The sequence below is a fragment of the Phoca vitulina genome, unplaced genomic scaffold (genome assembly GCF_004348235.1).
Source record: "Phoca vitulina isolate PV1807 unplaced genomic scaffold, GSC_HSeal_1.0 scaffold27, whole genome shotgun sequence".
Classification (NCBI taxonomy): Eukaryota; Metazoa; Chordata; class Mammalia; order Carnivora; family Phocidae; genus Phoca; species Phoca vitulina.
Window position 1 is genome coordinate 11,551,062 of NW_022589730.1, and position 27,700 is coordinate 11,578,761.

General features: G+C 34.2%; 1 long non-coding RNA gene across 1 annotated transcript in view; it reads left to right on the forward strand.

Moving 5' to 3' along the window:
* Window positions 1–7,614: 7,614 nt before the first annotated feature.
* Window positions 7,615–27,700, forward strand: part of LOC116643832 — a 42,581-nt gene continuing 22,495 nt past the window's right edge. Inside the window, exon 1 of the long non-coding RNA XR_004301637.1 lies at window positions 7,615–7,754. This is a non-coding gene — a long non-coding RNA (uncharacterized LOC116643832). The remainder of the gene's footprint in view (window positions 7,755–27,700) is intronic.

A 27,700-nucleotide genomic window follows, 5' to 3' on the forward strand; every position in this document is an offset into this window, starting at 1 on the left:
ATCCTGTACAGGGAGAATTGGTCTTTATAAACTTTCATAAATAATGCTACAAAAATATTATTTATTTTATTTTATTTATTTATTTTGAGAGAGAGGGAGAGCACCAGCAGAGGGAGAGGGAGAAGCAGATTCCCCGCTGAGCAGGGAGCCCCATGTGGGACTCATCCCAGGACCCTGGGACCATGACCTGAGCCAAAGGCAGATGCTTAACCGACTGAGCCATGCAGGCGCCCTAAAATATTATTATTAATTTAACTAATTTATAATATGGCCATAATAATATGTTAAATTGTATTTTCTTACAATTTTTTACTAAGGGAAATTCTTGGCGTAGTCTGACACCTCATTCCAGTTGTGCAACCAGAGATACCATTTCTTGTTACATTTTAGACTCTCACAGCTTTTTTGCTCGCCGGATACCGAATGGTAACAGGAGAAAATGTCCAAATACTGGGCCTTCTAAGTGCCTGACTATCAACCGAGAGGAAAATGTAATGTGGTCGAAATTATTTTTTAAACCCTGTCCTCTATTCTACAGAGAATATAAATTTCAAAAATGTGACTGCCCAAGCATCTGCTCAGTTACCAGCTAAGGCTGGCCAGAGTTCTTACGAACCCTCTAGCTGCCAAAAGTGCGCTGTGTGGGGCGTGCGAACGGCTGGCTCCCAAACTGGAACCGATCCGAACGGAGGCCTGAGGACGCAGGTTCGGGAAACGCAGGGGCGCGAGAGAGGAAAGGATGCCAAGTTCTCTCAGAAATCACCTACATATGTCCATTTGCTTTGTAACTGCAGTATGGTTTATTCCATTTCAGAGGGCAAATTAAACGGCAAGAGAGGGTTAGGGATGATACTTCATCTCCATGGAAAATAAAATTAGGTACAGATGGTGAGGATCCATCCGCTCGTCTTCTATTACCTGGAGTTGTAAAGGTGGTAGTTTGTCACTGAATCACCTGATTTGGCTGAAGTCATAACAAATCACAGTGGGTGGTTTTAATGTTGTAGGCAATGACTCTTCCCATCTTCTAATCCCCCAAATGATTTCTAGAGTAAAAAAAAAACAAAAACAAAAACGTCATTCTTACAGCAAGAAAATATAATTGTGCTGACTCAGGTTTGGGAGATAAAATAGAAATTATTCATTCAAAATACCATTCAAGATTTAAAAAAAAAAAAAGTATAGGAAGAGGAGGAGAAAACTCAACACTTTTACTGAATCTATAAAACTTTAGTAGATGTTTTCATTATACGGGTAGAGGATTAGTCCTTCACTATATAGTGAGGACTGATGAATAAAAATCATGTTATACGTCATAGACACTTGCCTACAGAAGAACCAGTGAGGAAGGCTGGGATATTTTATCTCCTCTGACTTTATTGTTATTTCACTTATCCATACGTATAAAATAAAATGTTTAATTACGAAAAATTTCAAAAATACAGGACAACAAATGATATCAGTAAATAACTATTTACTAAATGATGCTATAATGAATGTATGTGCTGTGAGTGTACATTTATATAGATAAAAATCTTGTATGTCCTATTAACATGCTAATATATTGCTATATCCACGGAGCGCCTGGGTGGGCTCAGGTCATGATCCTGGAGTCCCTGTGGGGCTCCTGCTCAGTGGGGAGTCTGCTTCTTCCTCTCCCTCTGCGTCCCCCACACCAGCTCTTATTCTCTCCCGCTCGCTCACTCTCTCTCTCTAATAAATAAAATCTTTAAAATACATCTATATCTATATAGATATAGATATATGTTGCTATATCCACTAAGTAGAAATAATACTGTTTGCATTTTTTACACAAAATATATTGTAATATATCATAAAACAGACTTTTTACATATGGTTAACTAGCCCATTGACTTTTGTTGCCATCTTCATCGTATCCCAAGTGCCAATACATATACAGCTCTTTTTCTTTCTTCTTTGTAAATTTTCTTTTATCTGTGTCTCTATCCTTGTGCTATTATCATACTGTTTGAATTAGTGGCTTTATAATAAACCTTACCTAATGTGGCAAGTTTTGACTTATTTTTCTTTATGGAAATTGTCTCTTGATCATTTCATCTTCTATATGAACTATTGGTTCAGCTTGCCTGATTGCATTGCAATTATGAGATACTTTGGGGGAAAAATGATAATCTTTGTGAGTTGGGAATTATGAATATTTTTATTTTTACTTAGATCTTTATGTGCTATGATAAAATATGATAATTTTTTACGAAACTTGAACAATTTTGTGAAATTTATCCTGATGACTGTGTTGTTGCTATTAGAAATAAATTTATTTATTTATTTATTTATTTAATTTTTAAAAATTGGCTCCACGCCCAATGTGGGGATGAACCCATGACCCTGAGATCAAGAGCTGCATGCTTTACCAGCTGAAACAGCCAGGTGCTCTTAGAAATGTTTTTTTAAATAATATTTTATAATTTTTTCTGGTATATAAGTTTTTAATGGTTTTCATATATGGATTTTTTTATATCCAACAAACGTAATTAGTGGGCACTGTTATAGTTTTTAGGGTTTCTCTGATGCTATATGCTACAAAAGATCACATCATTAAAGTTTCCTGACAATTTCATTTTCTTTATTGTACATTTTATATCTTTTTCATATCTTATTTAGCTGAATTGGTTTTCCAGTATAACACAGGAAAGGAGCAGTGATGGTGACACCGACTTTGAATGAGATATTTTGTATTTTCACCAAGTTCTAATATGTGCACTGTAAGATTTTGATAAGTCTTTGGATGGATCAAGTTTCACGTATTTTTTTTTCCTTTTGATCCTTTATGTTTGGAAGTTTTACATTTTATTTACCATTAAAACTTGTAACAGCCACTCTTGGCCTAATAATATTTAATGTTTTCAAGAGCTCTAAAGTTTTTCCTTTACAAGGTGGTTTAAATCTGATCTCTCATTTGCTGATTTATCTAGGATTTTAGTATCTCTTTTATAAGTAAATTACCATTATCTTTATATTGAATTTTGTGGTTAGTGTTTATTTAATTTTTTTTTTTCTTAGAAGTTTGGTTTCCTTCTTAACTACATCCCCTATGGCTCATTAGAGTGGCATAGCCACTATGGAAAACAGTATGGAGTTTCCTTAAAAAAAAAACTAAAAATAAGACTACCATATGATCCAGCAATCCCACTTCTGGGTATCTGTCCAATGAAGATGAAAACATTTATTCAAAATATACATGCGCCCCCATGTTCACTGCAGCATTATTAACAATAACCAAGATATGAAAACAACCTAAATGTCTATCTGTGGATTAATGGATAAAGAAATCATCTCTATGATAGATGATAGATAGATAGATGATAGATAGAGATAATGAAATATTTTTCAGCCATAAGAAAGAATTAAATCTTGCCATTTATGACAATGTGGATGGACCGTGAGGGCATTATGCTAAGCAAAATAAGTCAGACAGAGAAACACAAATATCATATGAAATTTTTTATATGTGGAATTATATATATATATATTTTTAATATATATATTTTAAATTGCAAGAGTGTATATATATAAAACCAAGCTCATAGATACGACAGATAGGTGGTTGTTGGTGCGGGGGGGGAGGTGGGGTGAGAGAAATGGGTGAACTGTTTGTTTGTTTTAGTTTAAATAAATTGAATAAAAACTTAGTAAAATTAAATAATAAAAAAATGTCTTAAAGGGAGTTGGACATTAGAATACAATTAAGAAACTAATATTTAGAGAAGACGGTATGATATTAATATGTGTACTTGAGTGTTCCTTGAATATTATTAAAAATAAATACAAACAATATTGTTATTAATTTTGTAGGAAAAATAAATCTCCAAATCTAGATCAATCCACTAAACTCACTTCAACCACATCTGATATACTTCTTTTTAATTTTATTTTATTATGTTAATCACCATACATTACATTATTAGTTTTTGATGTAGTGTTCCATGATTCATTGTTTGCGTATAACACCCAGTGCTCCATTCAATACGTGCCCTCTTTAATACTCATCACCAGGCTAACCCATCTGATATACTTTTACTGTTATACAGTTTCATTTTCCAGTAAAATACGAATGTGCTCTTAAGAGAGGTTAAGTAATAATCTTCCAGAAGATTTAATGCAAAATAGGCCCAGAAATCAAAAGAAAATAATCCTATATCCTCATCCCCTGCCCCTGTAACTACCTAAATTACTGGTGACAAATTGCTCACATCTGCAGTTGAATTCAGCTGTGCCAAGAACAGCAATTTTCCCTCTCCAGCATCTTCTTGAGCAGGCCACAGACTCACATAGCCACTTAGATTGCCAAGTACATTTAGGAATATTCTGGAGTAAACTGAAACCCTGTAAAGAGGTCCAGCTACCTGAAAGCTCTTGGCATAAAACAGAAACTATATTTTTAATTTAAACTATGCAAACACTGAAGAGATAGCAACAGCATGCATTCTGAAGATTCATAGGAAGGGTTGTTGGATTTTGAGAATTTAGGTCATTTCCACAGCTTCCTAAAGCTTGGATTGTGCCATAGTCATGTGATTATAGAAGCTGGAATATCTCATAGAGAAATCATTTTCTTCTACTTTAGTTGACTAATGATTTATGAATCCCACAATTGAGAGAGAGAGAGGGAGAGAAGTTGAGAAAGAGAGAGAGAGGGAGGGAGGGAAGCATATTAGTTAGAAGACAGATAAAAATAATTATCTAGTGGTTTGCCATTGTTCAGCTATTAACCACTAACTTGTGATTTGATTTATTGATAAATGTGTAATTGAAGATTCTGAAAATTGTACTGACCAAGACCCCGATAAATGATCTATTATTTTAGCCAAAAGGGGATTTATTTAGAGGTAATTTATCCCAAGACATTCACTATTTTGGGGGCAATAAAGCCCAAATAGTTTGATTTCCTCAAAATCACAGTTGGCTGGCGACAAAGCTGGGATAGAACCCACATCTCCTACTACGTCCTACATCTACATATCCTAAAAGATGATCTAAAAATAACAACAATAAGTATCAAAAGTGATCAGTGCAGAAATTTGGCAGAAAATTTCAGAAAAGAATCCAAACTCTCAAGTGCCAAATTATTTAGGAAGCAAAAACTTTTCTTAAAGTTTAGCACAGAATGCTTAAAAATGTGATTTTCTTAGAAAACCACGGTAGTTTCCCGTTATAGTGACTTACTATGACATCGTGGAATGAAATCTATTTCTAATGCATCTGAATTTGCATATGCAATGGCTCCACCACCATGGCCCATGTTATTAAGCTTTTGCACACAGAGGTAAAATTCTGAATTCTCATGTACTTGAGGCTAAAAATTAATGACTTTGCTTTAATTGCAAAGTAGGCTAGGGAGGTCAGGAATTGAAATCTTTATCTATGATCCTGATTTTTTTTTCTCCTCCAAGTTTCAAAAAGCAATAAAGTACCTTTATCTATATGCTCTCTGTAGGTTAGTGATGACAATTCAAGAGAAATAGTACAGAGCCATGTGTGAAGTTGAGGTCTCTTCCCTAAAATTTTTCTCCTAACTTTATTCATCACCAACAAACCTTCCCTTTTATTTTCTAACATAATAGTAGGTGCTGAAAGTGCCTTACTTTCTCCATGGAACTGTGATATATTCAGTAATCTCTGCAGCGGTTGTAAATGATGAAGGGAAAACATTGGTGGAATACTTGAAATGTAAATTATAAATATGTAGTCCTTACAGAAACACAATCCCAAACAAATGCATGAATAATGAAAGCAAAATATACATCGTGACTTTAACAATATGAATTTTGCTATAAGCTGAAAAAAATCTATACTCTATAAAAGTATTTCTCAAACTATTTTTATGTATCTGCTAAGAATACTGGTATGAATGTGTCTATGTCTTGAAGGTCATGAAGGTTGTTATATGAAGTCTATCAAGAGCCCAGTATGGAATTCCACACTCTGAATATCATAGGCTCGCTGGTGATTTGCAGGAGAAGGACCTCCGAATCCTTAAATCTTGTCCCACGACCCTGAGGCTTTTCCTACTGCTAGCGTCCTGAAGGAAATATAAATGGGGGACATGCTATTTAATAATCGCACTTTCTTACTAGTTTGGGCTCGCCCTCTTGTCCTTATCCAATCCTTTTAAGTGCTCTTGGCTGGATTATTTTTTAGTGGAGCCTTTCTCCTTAGATTTGAGGGAGGCCTCTGATGCCTATTTGAGGCTCGTTCACAATGTCCACTCTGGTTTGAACTTTTGACCTTCATAGGGGTAATCTAATGAGAATTTCAAATAGGAGAAGGTACAAAATAATTATTTGAATGTAAAAGTCCTAAATGTCTATTTCTATTACCAAAACCAAAGAACACACTAGCACCTTGGCAGAAGTGTTTCTTAGCTGTAGCCTCGGAACGGCCCCCATGGCGGAAGAGGAAGTAGGTAGGGAGCCACCGGAAGTGCGGTGCTCCCGGATGCCGGCGTCTGTGGTCCAGAGTCAGCAAAGCGTGGACGTGCTATTGATGGGAGCGCACATCAAGGCAGCTGGCTACAGCAGCACACCGAACACAGGCATCATAAATACCTGGAAACGAGAGCTAACAAAACATTAACGAATTTGAGATTTTATAGTATAAACCTCTACTTCCCTGATTGCAGAGTCCAATAATCACACTCTGGAGACAACCAGAATTTTCTCTAGCTAAATAAAGTTTTAGAATTCAAAAGCAGATTTTGTCACAAGTCTGATTGGTGGGTCCTATCTGAAAAAAAGCTAAACATATAAGAAATTACCTCCTTTTGAATGCAAACTTCATAGGAAATGACTAGGGGTCAATAATTTTCTTAAATTTTGGCTATCAATATTTGCCAGTGTAATACATTGGGGTGTCTTATGGGAAAAATATTGAGTATTCCAGAAAACCTAAAATAGCATCAGATTTCTTAGCATCAAGGATGAAGAAAAAAATGTTCAGAATCTAGACTTATCATAAGACTCAAAATTATAAACCTTTTTTTTGGTTGTTTTGCTATCTTCTTGTACACAAATTTAAAGTATACTGATTAATCTTTGTCAGCAGTCATAGTGTTTTGCTCTCCCTTTCATTTCCAAAATTATTTTTTTCTGCATTCCCATTTCATCTTCATTATTACAGATTTATTTTAACATTAACAGTTAATTTGGTCTATCCTCTAATATTATCATTGGCATTTTGTATCATATTAGACTTTTTGCCTGTAGCTTAGCTCAAACTCTGTGTAGCATTTTGTCGTGGTTGTTTAAGTCTTCAGAAATATGTAAAATACTTGTAATTTTATCTACTTGATTAAATTCAAATCAAGTAAGTTTAACATGACACATTTTAGAAATTCTAAGCTTAAATTCAGAAAGTCTGTGAAAATAAAGCCCAGAATAGCCTGTGTTGGCATTTCTCAGTATCGATCTTTAAATTAGCAAGTGTCCTTTTCATTTGAGTACTGAATACTCAATACTTGAACGTTCCTTGACTGAAATCACATGAAAATCTGGTACAATAGTCTGCAAATAACTACATAGTGTGTTGTGTGCGTGTGTGGACGCGCGAGCGCGCATGTGCACGCTCAACAGAGACAGAGACAGAGAAAGATTAGCTTTCTCATTTACCTCTATAAAGCAAGAATTCTACCCAGATATCTTTCCTTCGTGGAGGGAAGAGTGGCCATGCTGGGGATGAGCTCACCTGGAGGAGAGAAGTCAGAACTGAGCGGCAAGGTGGGTTGTGCGTGTGTGGTTGGTTTTTCTGTTTCACTGAACATATTATTCCTCCTCCCTCGTGAGGACTACGTACCAGCTTCCCAATTACTCAAAAGTTCTTACCGTAGGAATGAAAATAAAAAGGCAAGAAAAGGACAAAGATAACTCCTTCTACATAAGCTATATGCTGTTTTACAGTTTCTATAAACTTTATTATAACACTTGAGCCTGATTTATAACCAAACCTGTGTGCTTCTCAGTCCGCTGTAACTGTCTTACTAGCAATATCAAGGGGCTGTTGCAAGACTCAATTGCACACTTTAAGATTTTGTCCTCCCCAGAGCAAATAGCACAACAATGCTACATAAACTACACATGTTGGAATCTATAATCCCTCAGACATTTCTTTTTTCACCTTAAACACAGAGTATGTTGACTTTAAAGATGAGGAAAAGAAGTATTCTACAAGGTCATTCATCTTCTTTTCCCCTTGAATTTGAGGTTACTATCAACAGATGCAGAGATTTCCAGGTGATAGAAAGTAGTGCATATGACGTTTTCAATTTCAGAGACACAGCTCACTTGTTAGAATGTAACAGCGTAGATGGAACTGTTTACATTAAAATCATATGGAAAATATTTTCAGTGAAAGGAGAAAAAAATATTACAAAGTAAAATTCATCATAATCAAAACCCCGTATGAGCAATCAATGGGCAAATACCAGTAAGTAGGAGAGAATCTGAAGAGTACATTTGATTATATTTTCCCAAATGTGGTCGGTAATCTGTACAGAGGGGAAATTGTTCTTCATTTTATACAAGTGGTTTCTTTGTCAGTTCTCTTTCTCCTCGTTCTTGAGTCATTTCAGGAATGTCCATTATGAGGAAAGGAAATTAAAAGACTGGTATTATTGTAAAGGTTTGACATCCAATAAATCATATTTATGAAAATATGCCATGTGTTATTCATTAATACAAGCATTAACATGACAAACTTGGAAGTCTCCTCAGTAGGAATTTTGACCTCAAAAACTAGTAAGGAATAACCACATTGGTATTTGTTCAAACATTTGCATATAATTACTAGGTTTCCTAATTAAATGCCTAGCTTTTTTAAAGAACTGTGAAAATAAGTCAGATGAATAAGGGGAGAGTGACTGAGAAAGATTTACAATAATGCTTATACACTGGTTGATTATTTAAGGGGATTGTGTGATTTTTGACCATAATTTATGTGATAAAAATAAAGGATCAAAATACACTTTCTAGAAACCTTACAGATGTTTAAGAAAACATTAAAATTAAGTTATATAAGAAAAGATAAAAATTAGGCTAGATAAGAAAATATGATATTTCTTTTGTGTGATATTTTTCCTTGGCAAGATCCATGATGCAGGTGACTCATTTCAATAACAGAGAGCAGAGGATAGTAAGTTTCAAAAAGTTTGTCAATGGAAATAGGTTTCATCAAGGGCAGGAATCCCCCTTTAAAGGTAGAAAACTGAAGCCCAAACTTATTGACTCCCACGATGTCTTGGACTGATTAGTAACAGAGCCAAAGGGTACAACCCGGTTCTCCTGATGCTTGTCAATAACGCTCCCAGCACAGGCTGTTACCTTGAGCCAGCCTGAGCACGTACAAGTATCTTTAAGTTGATGGTTAGTAATGATCATTCAGAATAGATTGCCATACTTAAAACTAAGCACATTTTAAACTGTGGGTCAAGCATGTAACTTTCCTGTGACTCCAGCAAAAATCTCAGTTTTCTATCTTGAGAATCGCTTACTGAATTATTCAGATTTTAATTACACGTCTCTCTTTTGCAGAGCTTTATGCACCTCTTTTTCTGGGGTCAAAAGGCTATCATTCTCTCTTTTTCTCTCTCTGAACCAAATTGTCTATGTGAGGAGTGTGCAATTGTTACACTAGTTGCATTTCAAGGATATGTGGAATTTTCCACGTAGTCTGGCATAAGATCAGGAGCAAGGCTACTCCGTTGTCAGCTTGTTCATGATGATGGATCTTAAGGAGAATTTCCTTTCATCAGCCAGAGAGGAGGATCATTTAGCTGATTTATTATTATGGCTCATCACCTTGGAACATTCCTTAAAAGACCTTTCTGTGTGAAATGTAATCTCCATCAGCAGATATATTTTACATGACATCTGCAGTTTGATACATACCTGGAATATAAACTGTTTTAAGATTTTAGTTAATGTTCTACATTGCACAAATTGCTGTTTTAGCATTTATTGCTTGGTCATTTTTTTTCTACCTCCCGTGCTTTTGGCCTATCTAGGCAATGTGGAATGATCAGGTTGCTTTTCTAACACAATTCAGATGAAATCTTTTCCATACTGTTTTCAAGCCCTTTGGCATGGAGGGAGTGTATCCAAAATGATATAGAGTTAATGTATTTCCATTGTACTAATACTCTATACAACATGAATGGGTTTGGAATATGAGCCCAAGCCCAGTGGATCAGCACTACGTGAATAAGACATCTACTGGAACCCCCTTACCTCACTTTCCATTACTATTTCTGTTAAACATAGAAGTTTATGAAATTGCTCAGACTATTTGCTAATGATTAACAAAAGTAATAATATATTATAGAAATACACACATTAACTAATAGTTTGAGTTCCTCAAATTTTAATTTTGTATTTTAAGTCATTTTAATCTATTTCTGGCATTCAGCTACACTTTAGTTGCAAAGTCAGTCTCAATTTCATCTCTAGCTATGTTTGTTCTGCTAATAAATTTCAGGAATTGGAGTATCTCTATGTAGAGACTTAGCTGTTTAAAATTTATTTTGTAGGGGTGTCTGGGAGGCTCCGCCTGTTAAGCGTCTGACTCTTGATGTCGTCTCAGGTCATGATCTCAGGGTTGTGAGATGGAGCCCTTACTCTTCCTTTCCCTCTGCCCCTCCCCCAAAAAATATTTTAAAAAATTGATTTGTAAATTTGATCTAAAATACCAATGTGGCTCAAAATATAAATCAATTAAAGACAATACAAAAAAAACCTCATTCACTATTGACATTCACGGGCCACATTTTTCACAAAAGAAAGAAAAAAAACAACTTTGGTTACTCTTTTGAAAACCAAGAAAATACTCCACTTGTTTCCCCACACTTTTCAGACTATTCTATTATCTAATCTTGGGGGGTAGGGAGTCATTTTTGGAAACCAGAATATGTGGTCCATAAGCGAACTTGGTGAAAAACCAAATCAAATCTATTTAAATTTGGAAAAACAAATCCATATCATTAAAAGTGAGATTCTGATATTGTGAAGAGACATTCCAGAAGAACGGTGAGGATACTTTGGTGCTACTCTTGATCTTGAAATGATAAAATGTAAGTAGTTTCCTTCACACTTTTTTTAAAATATTTATTTATGTTAGGATTCCATGAAAATATGAGTCAACCAAACAGACCAACTAACAGTTTCTCTATATTTATTTTTTCACATGATATTTTAAATTATAGTCTCAAAGCAAAGTGTTTTCATCCGTAGAGAGCTGGTCTGCAGAGTGGATGGATGCATTATATAGGTTTGCTCTTATCTATAGCATTTTTTGGACTGAAAGTTCTTTTATTTTTAATTTTATTTTATTATGTTAGTCAACATACATCAATAGTTTTTGATGTAGTATTCCATTATTCATTGTTTGCGTATAACACCCAGTGCTCCATTCAATCACGGGGCTAACCCATCCCCCCACACCCCTCCCCTCTAAAACCCTCAGTTTGTTTCTCAGAGTGGACTGAAAGTTCTTAAGTATAGGATCCTTATTCGCTGAACAACAGAGTACATGAAGAATTTCAATATCCAAAATGCAGGCTTCCAAATTATACCGTTTCTGCCCTGCCCACAGAACTTAATTGGTCAGATTTTCCTCCCCAGTTTAATGTATCCTACCAGCAATTCAATCTTTTTTCTTGCTCAATCGCTATTGAGAGTGCCGTATTCTAAAGGATGAAAGGTGAAAGTAGAGTCATCACCTGGCATCGGCATTTTGGCTGATTGTAAAATCCATGGTCACAAAGTGGAAAATCAGATGTCCAAAGTTCCACTTGATTCTACTTGACCTTGGGAATGCCGGATCAACGTGGGGCAGGGGATTTGAAAGTTCGGAGTCCTTGTGACCTAATTTCAGATGATGCTATTCTTGGATGCTGAACAACCTGGTTTAGCTAGACTGTCACTGACTTAATTCCTCCCTGATTCTGGGGACAGGACAACTTAAATCCTAGTTTCTGATTTTCTCTTGGGAGTTTCTCTCGGGAGTTTTTGTGTGCAGCAGGTGGGAAGTGTGTGGAAAGGACAAGAGCTTCGAATGGGTCTGCTGGCCAGACATCGTTTTCTGTTAGATGGTCCATCATTTTTTACTGTTAAAAAGACATCTCTTTTAAATATTTGTGCATTTTTTTTTCAGTTTAGAGTGCCATTATCATTGATAATTATGTATTCTGTAAAGCCATTCTTCAAACGCTTAGCTATTTGTTTCAAATATATACTAATATGGTTCGTGGCTTTTCAGTTTTCTGACATTAATAGTAAAAGGAATCCTCACATGGAAAAGAATCACTATATGGTTCAATAATAATGAAATTACATTATGAAAAGTTTCATATGTACATATTTGTTTTATTTAATTAAATAGGCTTGTAGCTGCTAATACATTCTGAATACAGTCTCTCAAAGAAATGTCTTGCCTTGCAGCTTTGAGTTAAGTATGTATAATTTTTTTAAATCAATTTGCAAAACAAGTATATTTGGCATAAATTTTGGATATCCAACTTCATTATAAATTTGAGAATAATGAGTATTGTGCTGAAACATTGGTAGCACTATTCAGCACTTAATATGTCCCAGAAAAATTTGGCAGGAGATAAGAAAGCCCGATTTTGTTGAGTCTTGTTTGAGCTGATTTTATGCAAAAAGCTCATTATTGCTTTTCTTTTCTTCTAATTATTTGTTTAGGCGATCTCCCTCAAATTTATTACAACAAAAGCAATTGCATTAACAAAAATAAAATGACTTATACTGACACAAATTTTGTCTTTTTGAGGGATCGAATGATATTAAAAATGCTTTCATTATTCTATTTGTCTCACGTGACTGTGACTGGCTCTATTTTGCATCATTCCTAACAAAGGTGAATTTTATTCAAAATAGACAAAAAAGTGAAAATTGTTGTCACGATCCCCTCAGAATCATAAAATTGAGATAAACTGTGAAACTTTTCAGTTTTTTACTCAACATAATTTTCTAAATTGAAAACTCACTCTGAGCTTTGCTGGAAATTTCTCAAGGTTCCCCAACAACTGAGAACAATGCAGTTATAACTGGCCATGACATTCATGCCCCTTTGAAGAAAGAAGCCCCCCCCCCCGAAAAGGCCTATTGCTACCTGCAATGCTGCATCTTGGCCCTTTTAAAAGAATAACTGGCTTTCATACAGAGCCAATTTCAATTTTTGCTTTTTGTGAAGCTGGGATTTTGAACACTGCTCTCCATTCCTGGTTTGGTGGTTTGATTTTATGTTTTACCCTGTGTGTATATCTGCGAATAACTAGGATGCACAAGAGTGGCTAATACAATTTGTTTAGGAGATGCTTCTGATGGATTTCAAGTTTCACATGCCAAACAGACTGCAGGCCACACGTCAGTTTACAAACCTTTAGCCTTGAGTTTGATGCTTCATTGATAACGCGTGGTACCGTGGCTCTGATCCAGAGAACTAACTGGGGAAACCGCATAGGGCAGGGGATGTCTGGCTCATGCAGAAACAATACCCAAAGCATTCTGTTGGTATTAATCAAGCGTTTCCTTGTTCATTGTTTCACTTAATCTGAACAACTGTTCTTTCAGAGGACATCATATTCATCTGGTAATCCTATTTTATTGGACTAGATATGTCATAGACACCTTCTCATTCAGACAGTTGAGTATTTTCCGTTTAATACTACCAGGTTAATAACTCCTTTTTCAGTCTTTCTAATCATGCAAGATGAGAGACATCCTCGCGTTCCCAAAGATACACCCTAGTTCTGATGAGCAACTTGAACCTAAAATAGTTCCCCAAAACCTTGGATGAGGCTACATCATGGATACAAACAGTTGCACTTCCAGCCATTCAGGGAATATTTTCTTAACGCGACCTTCTAGTCACAACTTAAAACATTAATCAAAATTTCTTATGCTCCAAGGGGTGCCTAGCAGGCTCAGTTGGAAGAGTGAGCGAATCTTGATTTCAGGGTCATGAGTTCAAGCCCTGCGTTGGATATAGATATTACTAAAAAAAAAATTAAAATAAACTTAAAAAAAAATTCTTACTCTCCTAAAGCTATCCAGAGCTATTTAAAATTATTACTAAGGCAAAGTTTATTTTTAATTAATTTTCCTTACGTTTTGGTCTGACCTTCAATCATCAGCTCCAGCAGAATTTCAAAGACAATTTGCATTAAGCATTTTAAAGTCAAGGCATTTTAATAAGTCTGCTTACTTACCAAATTCCACATCTGAAACTTTTGTGAAAGGGAAGGTGGTTAAACGTGCTCAACTTAGTTATCTTGCGATTTCTTGGAAAGAAGTGACCACAACACACAAGTTCATGGGCACTGGGCAGTTTGGCATAAATCTATACCTGGTACAAAACTGGACCACATATTTATCTCTGTTTAATTGGAATCAGAAAATGTTACTTAGATGTTCAATTAAATAAAATTTTAATAATTTAGCTGTGAATACTTAATAAGAATTAAATTTCCACACTTAATAATTTAAAATATTACACTTGCAATTTTCACTTTTGTAACTTCTATTAATCATCAATTATTCATTGAATAAGAGATTTTTAATATTTAGCTCAGAAAATTTAAATAGTGCTCATAAATAAGGAGGATATTAAATAGAAGAATGCATATAATTTCCCAAGCATAGAATTAGGGACTGCAGTACTTTTAATTAGCATCTGCCTTTTTAGAAAAGAGAAAAATATACTAATGTGCTTCTCGTTGGCCTGATCTTTCTCAGTCTATGAAAACTTATCATACTTATAATTCAGTAAAACGTGTCTCTGAAAAGACTTGTGTACATTTATATCTTCTCCTTAGCTAAAGGAATGATAGGTGAAAATGTCAGTTAAATGTCTTTTATTACTGTAATTAGAATTAATTTTCAGCAATGAAACAGATTGTACACACACTAATGTAATTCTATATTGATTTTAACTATTAGTCATGTTTCTTCTGTTACAAGGATTGTTTTAACTTTATTTGGATGAATATACCTAATTCGGGGTAACTAGGGCCTCCTAAAATAAATATCAGCAGATTATAAAGCAAAGGAAACCATTTAAATTGAATTGATGTAATGGCACTTAACATTTTCTTTATATAAAACTTTATCCATGTGCATGAATTTTAAATTCCTACCATAAATCCTAATACTACAAATTACCTTTAACATTAAAAGGCAGGGATAAAAATAAATATCTTGCCTAATACCAATTATGGGACAAGAATAAAGTACTCATACTTAGGTTCCTTATATCAAACTTTCAACTAGTGGTAAAAAAAAAAATCAAGATTATTTTCACCTCCCACAGTACACATTACTATCCCTAATCATCCAATCTAATATCATTCCTCAAACTCAATCATCCCAGTACCTTATTAATTCCATTTTTTATCAGTCCCATTGCTCAATTTACTTTAGTTTCATCTTCATCTTAAGTGTTGATCCTCAAGAGTCAGTGTCGTATTCGGAGAATTGGCCAACATTTTTCCTGAATACGTGTGCAGCTTTTCGCAACAAGAGGCTAAGTTCGTTAAGTGCTAGGTTCTGGGGTTTAAGAGTTCTTGTCTCCAAAATGAACCTGAGCTTTTCATTAAATCTTTGCAAATGGCTATTTTATATTAAGAAACGACTCTTATTCCATTGTTTAATTCTGCTAGCGTTTCTTTTTTGCCAAACTCTTATATTTAATGGACTATCACATTACTCATAAAGAATAAAATAACAACATAATGAATATAATGCATTTTTGCTTTAGAGTCAGCAGGATGTTAACATAATAAACTGATCATCTAATTCTATAAACACATGCTTATAGGGTGACTTAAGCCACCAATATGTAAACTTGTGTTGTTAGCACAATTAAGTATTTGGTGTTTCAGATTAGATGGGAATAAATTTGTCTGACTGAAGATTCCATTTTGCATTTATGTAAACAGTAGTGTATCTTTAGGGAATATAACTAATTTCAACCTATTACACTAATGTAAAGTAAAATTGTATATTTTCTGTAGTTTTTTATCAGAAAAAGTTACAGATGAGTATGTCTTAATTATTTTGATGAGCTATAACTTATATAAAATAACTTACCAATTAAAGGACATAGGATACATAATAGTAAGAGAAAATGAACTTCAACTCAAGGAAACAATTCCTTCTCGAACTGAGGCAGTTTTAGCTTAAAAACATGCTGTGATATTTAAGCTTATTCTTCCTTATTAATGGTCTTAAATGTAAGGGTTATGTTTTATTAATCTTTGATTCTCGATTTTTATCACCTATGGCAGTTAGTTGTGCTAATTTGCAGATCCAAAAATTTGTTAAAAGAAAATTAAAATAGAAGAGTCTCTAAAAGTTTTGGAATGGAACAGTAATACAAATTATCTATGTTTGCTAAGCATCTTGAGTATCTTTAAAATTTATGTAAAAGCCATATTAACTTTTTCAGCCCCCAGAATTATGCAAAAATTTACTGATAGATACTACTTATGGTAAATAATATGGCACTGTATGGTAAATGATATTCTGAGGTCAACTAATATGAGACACATTCCAAATATTTTTTAAAGAGGGACAAATGTAAATCACTGGCTGAAAGAATAAAGATGTGACCATTCTTGGCCATGACAAAGGAGAAGTTGCTTAACTGGCCCACCCACCTCTTAAATTTAAGACTCTGATATCTCAGAGCAGAGTCACTGTAAGTCATGTGAAAAAGCAGATAGATTTTTAGCTTAGAGAGCTATCAGATAAAACATAGATATCTTCTGGCAGATCCCAATTTACTAGATGACCAAATGAATATGACTTATTTTTTCTTGACTAATTTAAGTTGAAACCAATAATGAATTAAAGCAGGAATAATTTGGTTAAAAATCTACTCTTCTTATTTTTAATATAAAAGTGATATATAGTTATTGTAGATAATAATGGATAAGCAAACAAAGGAAAAAAGAAGGAGAAAAAGAAAGAGAGGGAGGGAGAGAGAGGAAGCGGGGGGGAAAGGGAGGGAAGAAAGAGGAAGATGGATAAGGATAGGGCCTAGGGAAGAGAAGAGAAAAAAAAAATCACTAAAATTTCTACCATTGAGGAAATAGGTGTGACCCTCTTAGTACATATCCTTCCCAGTATTATCTGTGCATATGAAGATGTGCGTATTTGGGTGCATAAATCTGCCTTACGTCTTTCCTGGTCATACACACAGCTCTGAACATGCAAGTGGACTTCTGTACTCCCAGGAAATATGTCAGAGCTTTTTCAAAGCCTCCTATGGACATCGCATTTCCTAGTTTTTTAAGGGTTTTTTTGGTCAACCCCTTCATAGCTCCAACTGGTAACACCACCTCAGGCAGCTGTGATATTCAACAATTTCGACTGATTGTTTTTGACAAAAATCCTAGGGATATGGCTGATCACACCAAGCAAGTTCTGAGGCAGGTCAATGAAGGCAAACCCTGATAATGGAGCTTTCCTGTGAGATGCCAGACAGGTCAAATAGTGACAATTATCTCCGGGTGGTGCTTTTAGAGGCTCCAAATCCATTCTTCCCAGACAGGGGCTATAGGCTATGGGTTTTCACAGCCTCTGTGGTTGTGAGGCTGTTGGTTTTCCAAGGCTTTCTCAGAAAGGGAGACGCTAAAAATGAGTCAATATGGCACAGTGCTCACTGTTCCTAATGAATTTCAGCCGCATTTCTAGAATAAACACTCCTACTGTTAGTTTTCAAAGTTTGGAATACATTGATTTTGACAATTTTGACCAGAGCTCACACCGCTTTTGTGGAGGAACATATTTTCTGAGGTCTTCACTCCACCCCTCCTTGAAATGTTTCTTATCTCTCAATACGTTTGAAGGATGTGAAGTGATCTGGACACCAAGACTATTAAGAAAGAAGGAGGTAGATAAGGAAATTTTGTCCCCAAATAATTTTGGACACAGAACTTGGTGGCAGTTGTTTTCTCTTCTTAGCAAAATGATATGCTTTATTTAATATCCAATGCATCCAATGATTCAATAATAAAACTCATAAATGCAAAGATAGGTGAAAACACATCAAGGTACAACTCTCTCTAAATACATGAATAAAATGGCCATTGTAATTTGATCTATTGCTTTAGATAATTTTTAGAGTACAGCATATATTGATTTCCATTATGAATATCCAAAAAGAGAACACTCATAAATCATGATATATAATAACTAAAATAGATCCTACTTCGTATTCTACTATAAACTATCATTTAAACAAGGATTACTTCCAAAGATAGACTGATTTAATTTGAAATAATCTCAGCAGAAGCACTGAGGGTTTGGTACAGACACTAAAATTTAACTTGTTTCAATCCTGTTTGTGCAATCTTAAAGCTCAGCATCAGTAGATGCTGACAACAGTCTTTCATTATGTTATTGGAAATAACATTCTCTACTAAGTATTTCTTTCCATATAGGAACATTCGTGTGTGAATATCTAAGCAAACTGAAAATGAAGCTTAATAATAAATTATATGAACATTCGAATGATATTCTATTATGCATATGAATACAAATTGTGCCTAATAATTCCTTTAATTAAACATCTTTAATATAATATGTTATATTAATATATAATATCTTATCATTAAGAAAAATAAGTCTCTGATATGATCTAGAAAGAAGTATGAACCTGCATGTCTTCTAAAATCTACTGACTATATTTGAAGACAAATTTAAGAACTCTGATAACCAGAACATGTGTTGAAAAAGAAGCCATCTGACAAGTCACTGGAACATAAATAAACAAGTACTAAACACTTGTTTGGAGGAGGCAGCACTCAGTTATGAGTTTCTGACAATAGGGAGGCTTACCAGACCGTGCATTACAAGAGTACCTGATGCCACAGTCCCTATTGAGATGTGTTCCTAGCACCGTACCTTAATAATCATACCTAGGAACCCTGCATATTCTCTGACATCATTTCTCTGATATGGTGGGGTTTACGAAGAACTTAATGATACCAAAGGGCTTAAGCCAGCTCCAGTTTGCATATTCTTCCTAAGCAACTCCATTGGGAGGGTTTCCAGAAATCAGAAATCTTGTATTTTAACATAAAGAGTAATATATGTATTTTTCCCTCAGGGGGCCTAGTAGCATTCTTTTCTCAGACTCTGTCAGCTTTCAAAAGGAAATACTGTTTATCAGAATAAAATCAGAATATAAAATAAATGGCACAATGAAATCATTAATACACCAGCTCAGGAAATCACAATATAGGGTATCCTGGCCGAAAAATCTTTAGTCATTGGAGCCCTGCTACTCCTTTGTCCAAAGTATAGAATAGAGCTCTCCAGGCTAGACATTAGCTACAGTATATGATAGAATATGGGGATAATATAATCAACTTATTAAAGTTGATAGTATATACATATACATATATATGTATTATATATATACATGCATATATAATTTTAAGGTAATGCTACAGAGTTTATTAGATTTATAATGCATTATAACTGTACATGTTGTTTTCAACAGCGTATGCATGTGTATTATGGTAACATCAAATTATTACAGAAATTATTTTATCATTTATGTTGGCATAAGGTAAAATTATCTCAAAATTCATATATATATAAATAATATTATAGATATATAACTACATAATTATAATTATATATAGTTAGTTAAGGCCCAACCCAATATTCCACAAATATATCTATATATCTTGCCAAGGCGTTTAAATGTAATAAATAAAAAGATAAAGACTAAAATATGGAGAAAATCTCTCAAGGCACAATCTCATACTTAAATTTCTGTTTAGGAAATCAAGAAAGCAATCAGCAAGTGAATAAATAACCAAAATACTAAAAAATAATACCAAGAACCATGAAAGTGACAAGACCATATACAAATTACCAGGAAAACATTTAGAGAAAAAAATATAAACTATATTAAGAAAAACAAGGTTAAGTTATGTAATATAACTCAAAAAAATAGACAAAGTATAATGAATATTTTGTTAATGAAGAAGAATGGTCTATAAAAATACAAATATTCAAAACTACTGGTATTTTAAAAATACAAGGTAAAAAAAAATATATATATATATGTTGTGTCTATCTGATTTTCTCTTAAATTTCAATAATTAGTACTGGTGATGCTATAAAGGAAGAGACATTCTTTTATGTTATTTGTGAGCATGTAAATTGATGTATATCTTGAGAGAAGTCTGACTATATCCATCAGAGGTCTATAAAATATTGTTACAACTTGACTTAGCATTTCTATTTTTAGAAAGGTTCCAAATCAGGAAAAGTATTAAGATAAATGTGAATGAATGTTTTAAAATAAAAAGAAATTTAGAAAAATATAATCAGAAATATGGAATATCTTTAATGTATTTTGAAATCACTCATGAGACTATTAAACAATTTTAAAGATAATGTAGATATATATTTAAAATTGAAAGATATTATGTTAAGTAATGGAGTAGATGTATAATTGATTGAAAAAAGTCTTCAGTGAATGCAAATATTAATTTCCAATTTTATAAATATTTAGTGTGTGTGTGTGTGTGTGTGTGTGTGTGGTTTTCTACATAAAGGCCTAGGAAATAGAGTTGCAGATCAAACTTTCCACATTACCTTCTTGAGGGAAGATTTAAAGCAATGAGTACAGTCTTTCTTTTTATATTTGCTTTAGTATTTTCTGAAAGGAAAATTAACTAATTCTTTAATTAGATAAAAGTTAAAAAATAATTGAGATCAGTTCAGAAATCAATTTGTCATAATTCACTACCATGATCCTGTTAACAACTAGCTTTTGGTTACAGTAAAGGATGGTATTCACAAAATGTTATAGTAATTTGATTCAGTTATTTTTAATCTAAGGTACTTTATATTTAATTATTTATTTATAAAGGCTTATCAAAATTTTCTTTTACAAAGAATTTAAAGAGAGAAAATTATTTTACCATTGTTTCTAGAAGAATATGTGAATGAGTATCTGTATATTTATTTTCTCCTGCTGTGGAGTAAAATACCACAAATGTAGCAGCTTTCAACAATGCACGTTTATCACCTCAGTTTCTGTGGATTAGCAGTGTGAGCATGGCTTAACTGGGTCTTCTGTTCAGGAGCTCACAGGGTTTCAACCATGATGTTGGCCAGGACTATGATATCATCTGAGTCTTGGGATACACTTTTTTTTTTTTTTTTTAAGATTTTATATATTTATTTGTCAGAGAAAGAGAGAGAAAGCACAAGCAGGGGGAGCGGCAGGCAGAGGGAGAGGGAGAAACAGACTCCACGCTGAGCGGAGAGTCAAATGCGGGACTCCCATCTGGGACTCCAGGATCATGACCTGAGCTGAAGGCGGATGCTTAACCGACTGAGTCACCCAGGCGCCCCTTGGGATTCACTTCTAAAAACCCACTGGCTGTTGGCAGAGCTCAGTTCTGTGAAGTAGTAGGACTGAGGCCTCAGTCCCTGGAGATAGCCTGACAGTCACTGTCAGGTGACCTTCATCATAACACCATAGCAGTTTGCTTCTTCAAGACCAACGGGAGTGTGTCTCTGCTGCTTCCCACTTTTGATCCCAAGAACTTTTTTTAACTGATTAGGTCAGATCTACCCAAGCTAATATCCCTTTTGGTTACCTTAAAGCCAGCAACTAGGGATTTTAATTATATCTGTAAAAGCCCTTCATTCTTACCATAGAACATTACCTAACCAAGAGAGTACCACATAATATTGTGTTGAAGCAAGTTATGGGTACTGCCTACACTCCAGAAGAAGAACCCAATACAAAAGTATGACTCAGTGGGGATCATCTCAGGGTATGTCATAAAATATACACGGTAATTAATAGAGATTTATAAAATTCTCAGTGAGTATCCATGCTGTCCACATCTGCTGAAGTTGACTAGTCAATATAATTTACCCACTAGTTTCTGTAAGATTTCTGTAAGAGCTCTCTGATATTTTAATAGAATCACAATATTTATGGAGTATTCTTGATGTAAAATTTTAAATGGCTTTAAAAAGTCTCATAACAACTTCATGAGTTATCTGTTTTTATTCATTTATATAAATGACTTAACTGACCACAGTGCCAAAAATTAAATGCTTCATTTAGCTATACGAGAAATATTCAAGGAAACTGACACTGAACTCCAATATGTTTTGATGAAGCATTGCCATTATGATTCAAGATAATTATTTATGCCAAAAGAATATGTTACATTGCATTGGAACATCAATTATTTTTTATTTATAAATAATAAGCTCTGTGAAATGTTACTTTACCACCATATCTAAGTTCCAGCTGATATACATTAGTGAGAATCATGGAAGTTGGTTTTAGAAAGCTTCATATTGAGGAATTTAACCATGAGAGACTGTTTTAAAAGTTAACAGAATCCTTTTAGCTTAAAAGTTCACCTAAGGCAGAGATGCTTGTTTTCTAAAAACTATCCATTTTCAGAATTTCAGGAGTAATTTATTTAAAATATATTAAGTTATGAGATGTTTAGTTTGTAACTAAGGCCCAAAAATGATTGATAATAACACTGCTCAACAATTCGGTTTTTCATTATAAAGTGTTTAATTTGTGTCAAGTACACTACAAAGCACTAGAAATTCAGAGATGAGGACTTTGGCTTCTAATAATGTGGATCAAGTTCTTTGTTAGAACCAACTTTTGCAAGGAAAACAATAAAACTGCAGGTAATTAGTCTTAATGAACTAAATACATAGAAGAGCTAATGGGAAACTGCCAGGACAAATTCTCAGGAAAGTCCTAAAGGAAGAGTAGTGGGCAAAATACTTGAGCATAAAAGTATTTTTGTCCTATTAGTCCTGATAATTCAGCAAATGTAGGTTTTGGTTCAGAAGCCTCATGGAGTGAGTAGAAAGAGAGAGATAACTTAAATCTAAGGCAGAAATTGTATATGAACTCCTTGCCATATTAAGCTGGGAACTCGAAGGGCTACACTCTCCAGGTAACAGTGAGATACATGTAATTCGCTTTCATAATCCCTGATCTCCACAAATCCCGAAGGACTTTTGGGGATTTTTTTTTAACCCAAAACTGAGTTAAACAGGAGAAAAAAAACCAAAATGATAAAATAATAGTAATACCAACTAAAAACATTTATTCGGGATAGCCAACACAATACTGAAGAAGAACAAAGTTGGAGGATTGACACTACTTGACTTCAGTACTTACTATGAAGCTACAGGTATTATGGCACTGTGGTATTGGTAAAGAATAGACAAATAAATAAATGGGATAGAGTAGAAAGCCCAGAAATAAACCCACACAAGCATAGTCAACTAATCTTAGACAAAGGAAAAAAGCAATACAATGGAGCATTTTTCCAATAAATGGTTTGGAGCAACTGGATATCCACATGCAAAAAAAAAAAAAAAAAGAAGAAGAATCAAGACACAGACCTTATAATCTTCACAAAAATTAACTCAAAATGGGTTACAGACCTAAATGCAAAATGCAAAATTATAAAACTTCTAGAAGACAACATAAGAAAAAAATCTTAATTGGGTAAGGGAATGACTTTTTAAGATCTAACACCCAATACAGAACGATAAAACAAATAATTAGTAAGCTGGACTTCATTAAAACTAAAAACTTCTGCTCTTTGAAAGACAATGTCAAGAGGATGAGAAGACAAGAGACAGAATGAGAGAAAGTATTTGCAAAGAACAAATCTGATAAAGGACAGTTATCCGAAAACACAAAGAACTCTTTTAAACTCAACAATTAGAAAACAAGCAACCCAATTTAAGAATGGGCCAAAGACCTGAACAGACACCTCACCAAAGAAGATACAGAGATGACAAATAAGCATATAAAAAGATGCTCCACATGATCTCTTATCAGAGAAATGGACATTAAATAAAAGAGATATCACTGCACACCCATGAGATTGTCCAAAATCTAGAGCAATGACAACACAGTGTCATGGAAAAAATGCATTTATTAAGAAAATAGACTATAACAAATAGCAAATATATCATCTTTAAGAGGCTTTATGAGATACAAGCACTTGAAGAAACCTGAACACTCATGGGAAATATTTTACAAAATAAACACGATGTGTTTCCTTCCAAGCTCTCCTTCTGCCTGGGAGACAATCTACATTTCCACACCCATTCCCCCCTCCTTATCTGTATAATGCCAGATTATTTTCCAGGACTTGGATTAAATACACAAAAAATTTACCTGAATCCCCACACTTGGTTGAGTTGCTGCCTTCAACACACTCATTGCAACCTGTAGTGTTTTTTTTTCTCCCCCTAGAAGTTAATCATAATTTTTAGAATGATATATATGTTTGCTTAGTGGTAACAAGGGCCCTCTTTTCTCTACTTTCCAATAGATTTTTTTTCTCACTTCACAAACTCTCTCAAAGTCCGGTTAGGTTCTGACTGCCACACAATCCCATAATAAATCCCATATATTGTAGGTTTTTGTTCTGGCATCATTCCACTTGCAGGTGTGATTTTCTTTTCCATTAATCTTTTATCATGAAACCAACTGTCCCAAAACTCAGTGGCTTAAAATAACAATTATTCTGTTTGTCTCATGATTTGGGCATCAGAAATTTTAGCTGGACTTGGCTAGATGATCCTTTTGTTCCACGCAGTATTAGCAGAGGTTACTTGATGCTATTTAGCTGGTAGATGGGCTGGTCTAGAGGGTCCTAGCTGACTTTACTCACATGTTTGGTTTTTTGATGGAGATTATACTGGAATGCTGGTATATGTTGAGACTGTTGACCATAGTGTCTGTTTAGTTTCTACCATGGTGGTCAGGGAAGTTGGACTTTATTTATTTATTTATTTATTTATTTATTTATTTATCTATCTATCTATCTATCTTTTTGAGAGAGAGAGCGTGTGTGTGTGAGTGAGAGGGGAGGGCCAGAGGGAGACTCTTAAGCAGGCTCCATCTCACAACCTTGAGATCATGACCTGAGCCAAGATCAAGAGTCAGACAATTGACTGAGCCACCCAGGTGCCCCAAGGAAGTTGGACTTCTTAAATAGCCTCTGGAACATTAAGAATAGTTGCTCCAGTAAACAAGATGGAAGTCCCATGGTGACATATTACCTAGCATTGGAAGTAAAGCTTCTTTTCTCTTATACCGTATTTTCCAAAGCAGACACAAACTTGCCCAGAGTTAAGGGGGAGGGAATATAGATCTTAGCTGGGGTGGATGGGATATCAAAGAATTTGGAGTTTTTAAATTTGGCTCTTCTATCAACAGACTAATTGGTACATAAACTATACCATGCTCATACAGAGATGTATGCATACAACAGTAAAAGTAAATGAACTACAGCTAAACACATCATCATGGATGAATCTCATAACATAATATAACAATGCTGAGTGATAAACACAAACCATAGAATATTACATGTCATATGACTCAGTTCATATGAATTTTAAAAGCTAGAAAACAAAAGAATATATTATTTAATTGTATACAGATTGAAATAAAATGTAGCATAGTGGTTACCTCTAGAAGCAAGAGAAGGAATGCAGTAGGAAGACTCATAGAGGTGCTTCTAAAGTACTAGGAACTAACTCTTCAGCTAGCTATCAGAAATATTAATTTTTGTTTTCTTTTAACTGATTATATACGTTTAGACACATCCGAATGTATTCTGTGTCAAATATATTAAAAATATAATAGGAATGAAAGAAAGATGAACAAATGAAGGACTCTGAAGACAACTCTTGAGAAATTTAACCCTAAAAAGAATGAGAAAAAAAAGTAGTCTCTAACAGAGTTTGAGATTAAGTGGAGATTTCATGTATTTTAGCTGCGAAACAATAAAGCAAGAGAATGATCAAGAAGGAGTGAAAAGGGAAGATGTTAAAAAAGAGAGATTTCCAAAAGAGGTATTTGTAATGATAAATGGGGATAGGAATTCAAGCACAAGAAGAGGGCCTGGTATTTAATATGGAGGAGAGACATAGCTAACAATATATGTAAAGAAAAGGATGGATTCACATGCAGGAGGATGTCTAATGACAATATGAAGGCAATACGGAACATTGCTTTCTAAAATAGGCATATTAGGCTAACATATTTATTTAAACTTAACCGGGATGCTGTTTATTGATTCACAAATAAAAATATAATTGCTAAAACACCTAGACATTAACATGCCACCTAGACATTCTTCATTCTTCCTGCAGGAAAGTCTAGGTGGGAATCTACACATTAGTCAAAACAATACTTGTTCCTCCCTAAAAGTTAGAATTCAGGAATCTGATCAAATAATCTTAATTGCTAATGACATTTGGCTAAGATATCCATCCAGTTATTTTCATCTTTAATGGTAATTGTGTCCCCCCCCCAAAAAAGAAAAAGAATAACCTGGATGGTTATGTTAAACTGGAAATTGCTTTATGAATACTGCCAAATTTTCTAAATCTCATTGATAAAACTTTCAGGAAAAAAATGAATTTCTAATTCTACCTCAGAAAATAACTATCAGAATTTGATTTAGAATATATCTGCTACCTGTACAGTCTAGTAAAGATTTTAAAATACAGTTATGACTTGAAACAGATAATATTATCCTCAGTATACTTATACTGACAAATTCATAACTCATTCTAAAATACCCTGAGTCAAATACCTAAATACAGAAAGAGCTCACTAATGCAACCTTCTTCTGTCATAATGCCTGTGATTCACCTCTCACTTTGTGAATTTTATACTCCCCATTTTCATCAAATGGAAGTGAACCAGATTAAACAGATTTATCAATCTAAAAGATACCTGGTGGTAGTCAATAGAAATGTTTTTCATTTTCTAGCCTATGTTTAAAACACAAATGATGTACATTACTGTATAAACATATAAAAAGTGCTCCATATTTTGTGTTATGGTCTTAAAAGCTTTTTGAAAATAAATATTAATATTGAGTAAACATTTCCACACTCTTTCAAGTACAATTTATATTTAGGAACTTCAGGGAATCAATTCATAGAAATGGAAGAGCAGCAAGGAAAGTGGAAAGCTATATAAATTATACACAAATTGTAGAAAGCCACCGAAGAAGTGAAATAGCATTGCCATTCAGATTTAATGCTTTCTTTATCAAGGTATATAAATTGTACCTCTAATGGGTTGACTGTACACTTGACTCACTTTAGCCCATGTACAGGCCATTTCTCTAGAGCTAGGAAAGTTGTTTAAGCCTGTTTAAGACTTAAGGTGCATAAAGAACATCTGAAGTCAAAAGATATTCAAAGAAATTGATCAAATACAGAGTTTTCCCAGCCTATTATTCTAGCTGCTGACAACTAGGTGGTTGTTAAGTGTAAATCAAAACACTTCCAAGCTAGATGTCCACGACTGTAGTCACTCACACAGTATTTCCATCAAATCTCATTTCACTCTTCCTTTGAATGGAATGATTGATTGATTGTTCACAGCCTGCATGACTCTGTGCTGCCCTAGATCCATCTCTACTCTCCACACTCCAAGCTGAGTTTGCATCATTGACTTTCTGCCAGCCATTTGGCTGCCAGGACACGGAGTGACATTTAATGATCTTTCAACATGGCAATACCACATTCATCACTCTTTATCACTAGTGACAGACCTAAATTCAAATGCAAACATGAAATGGAGA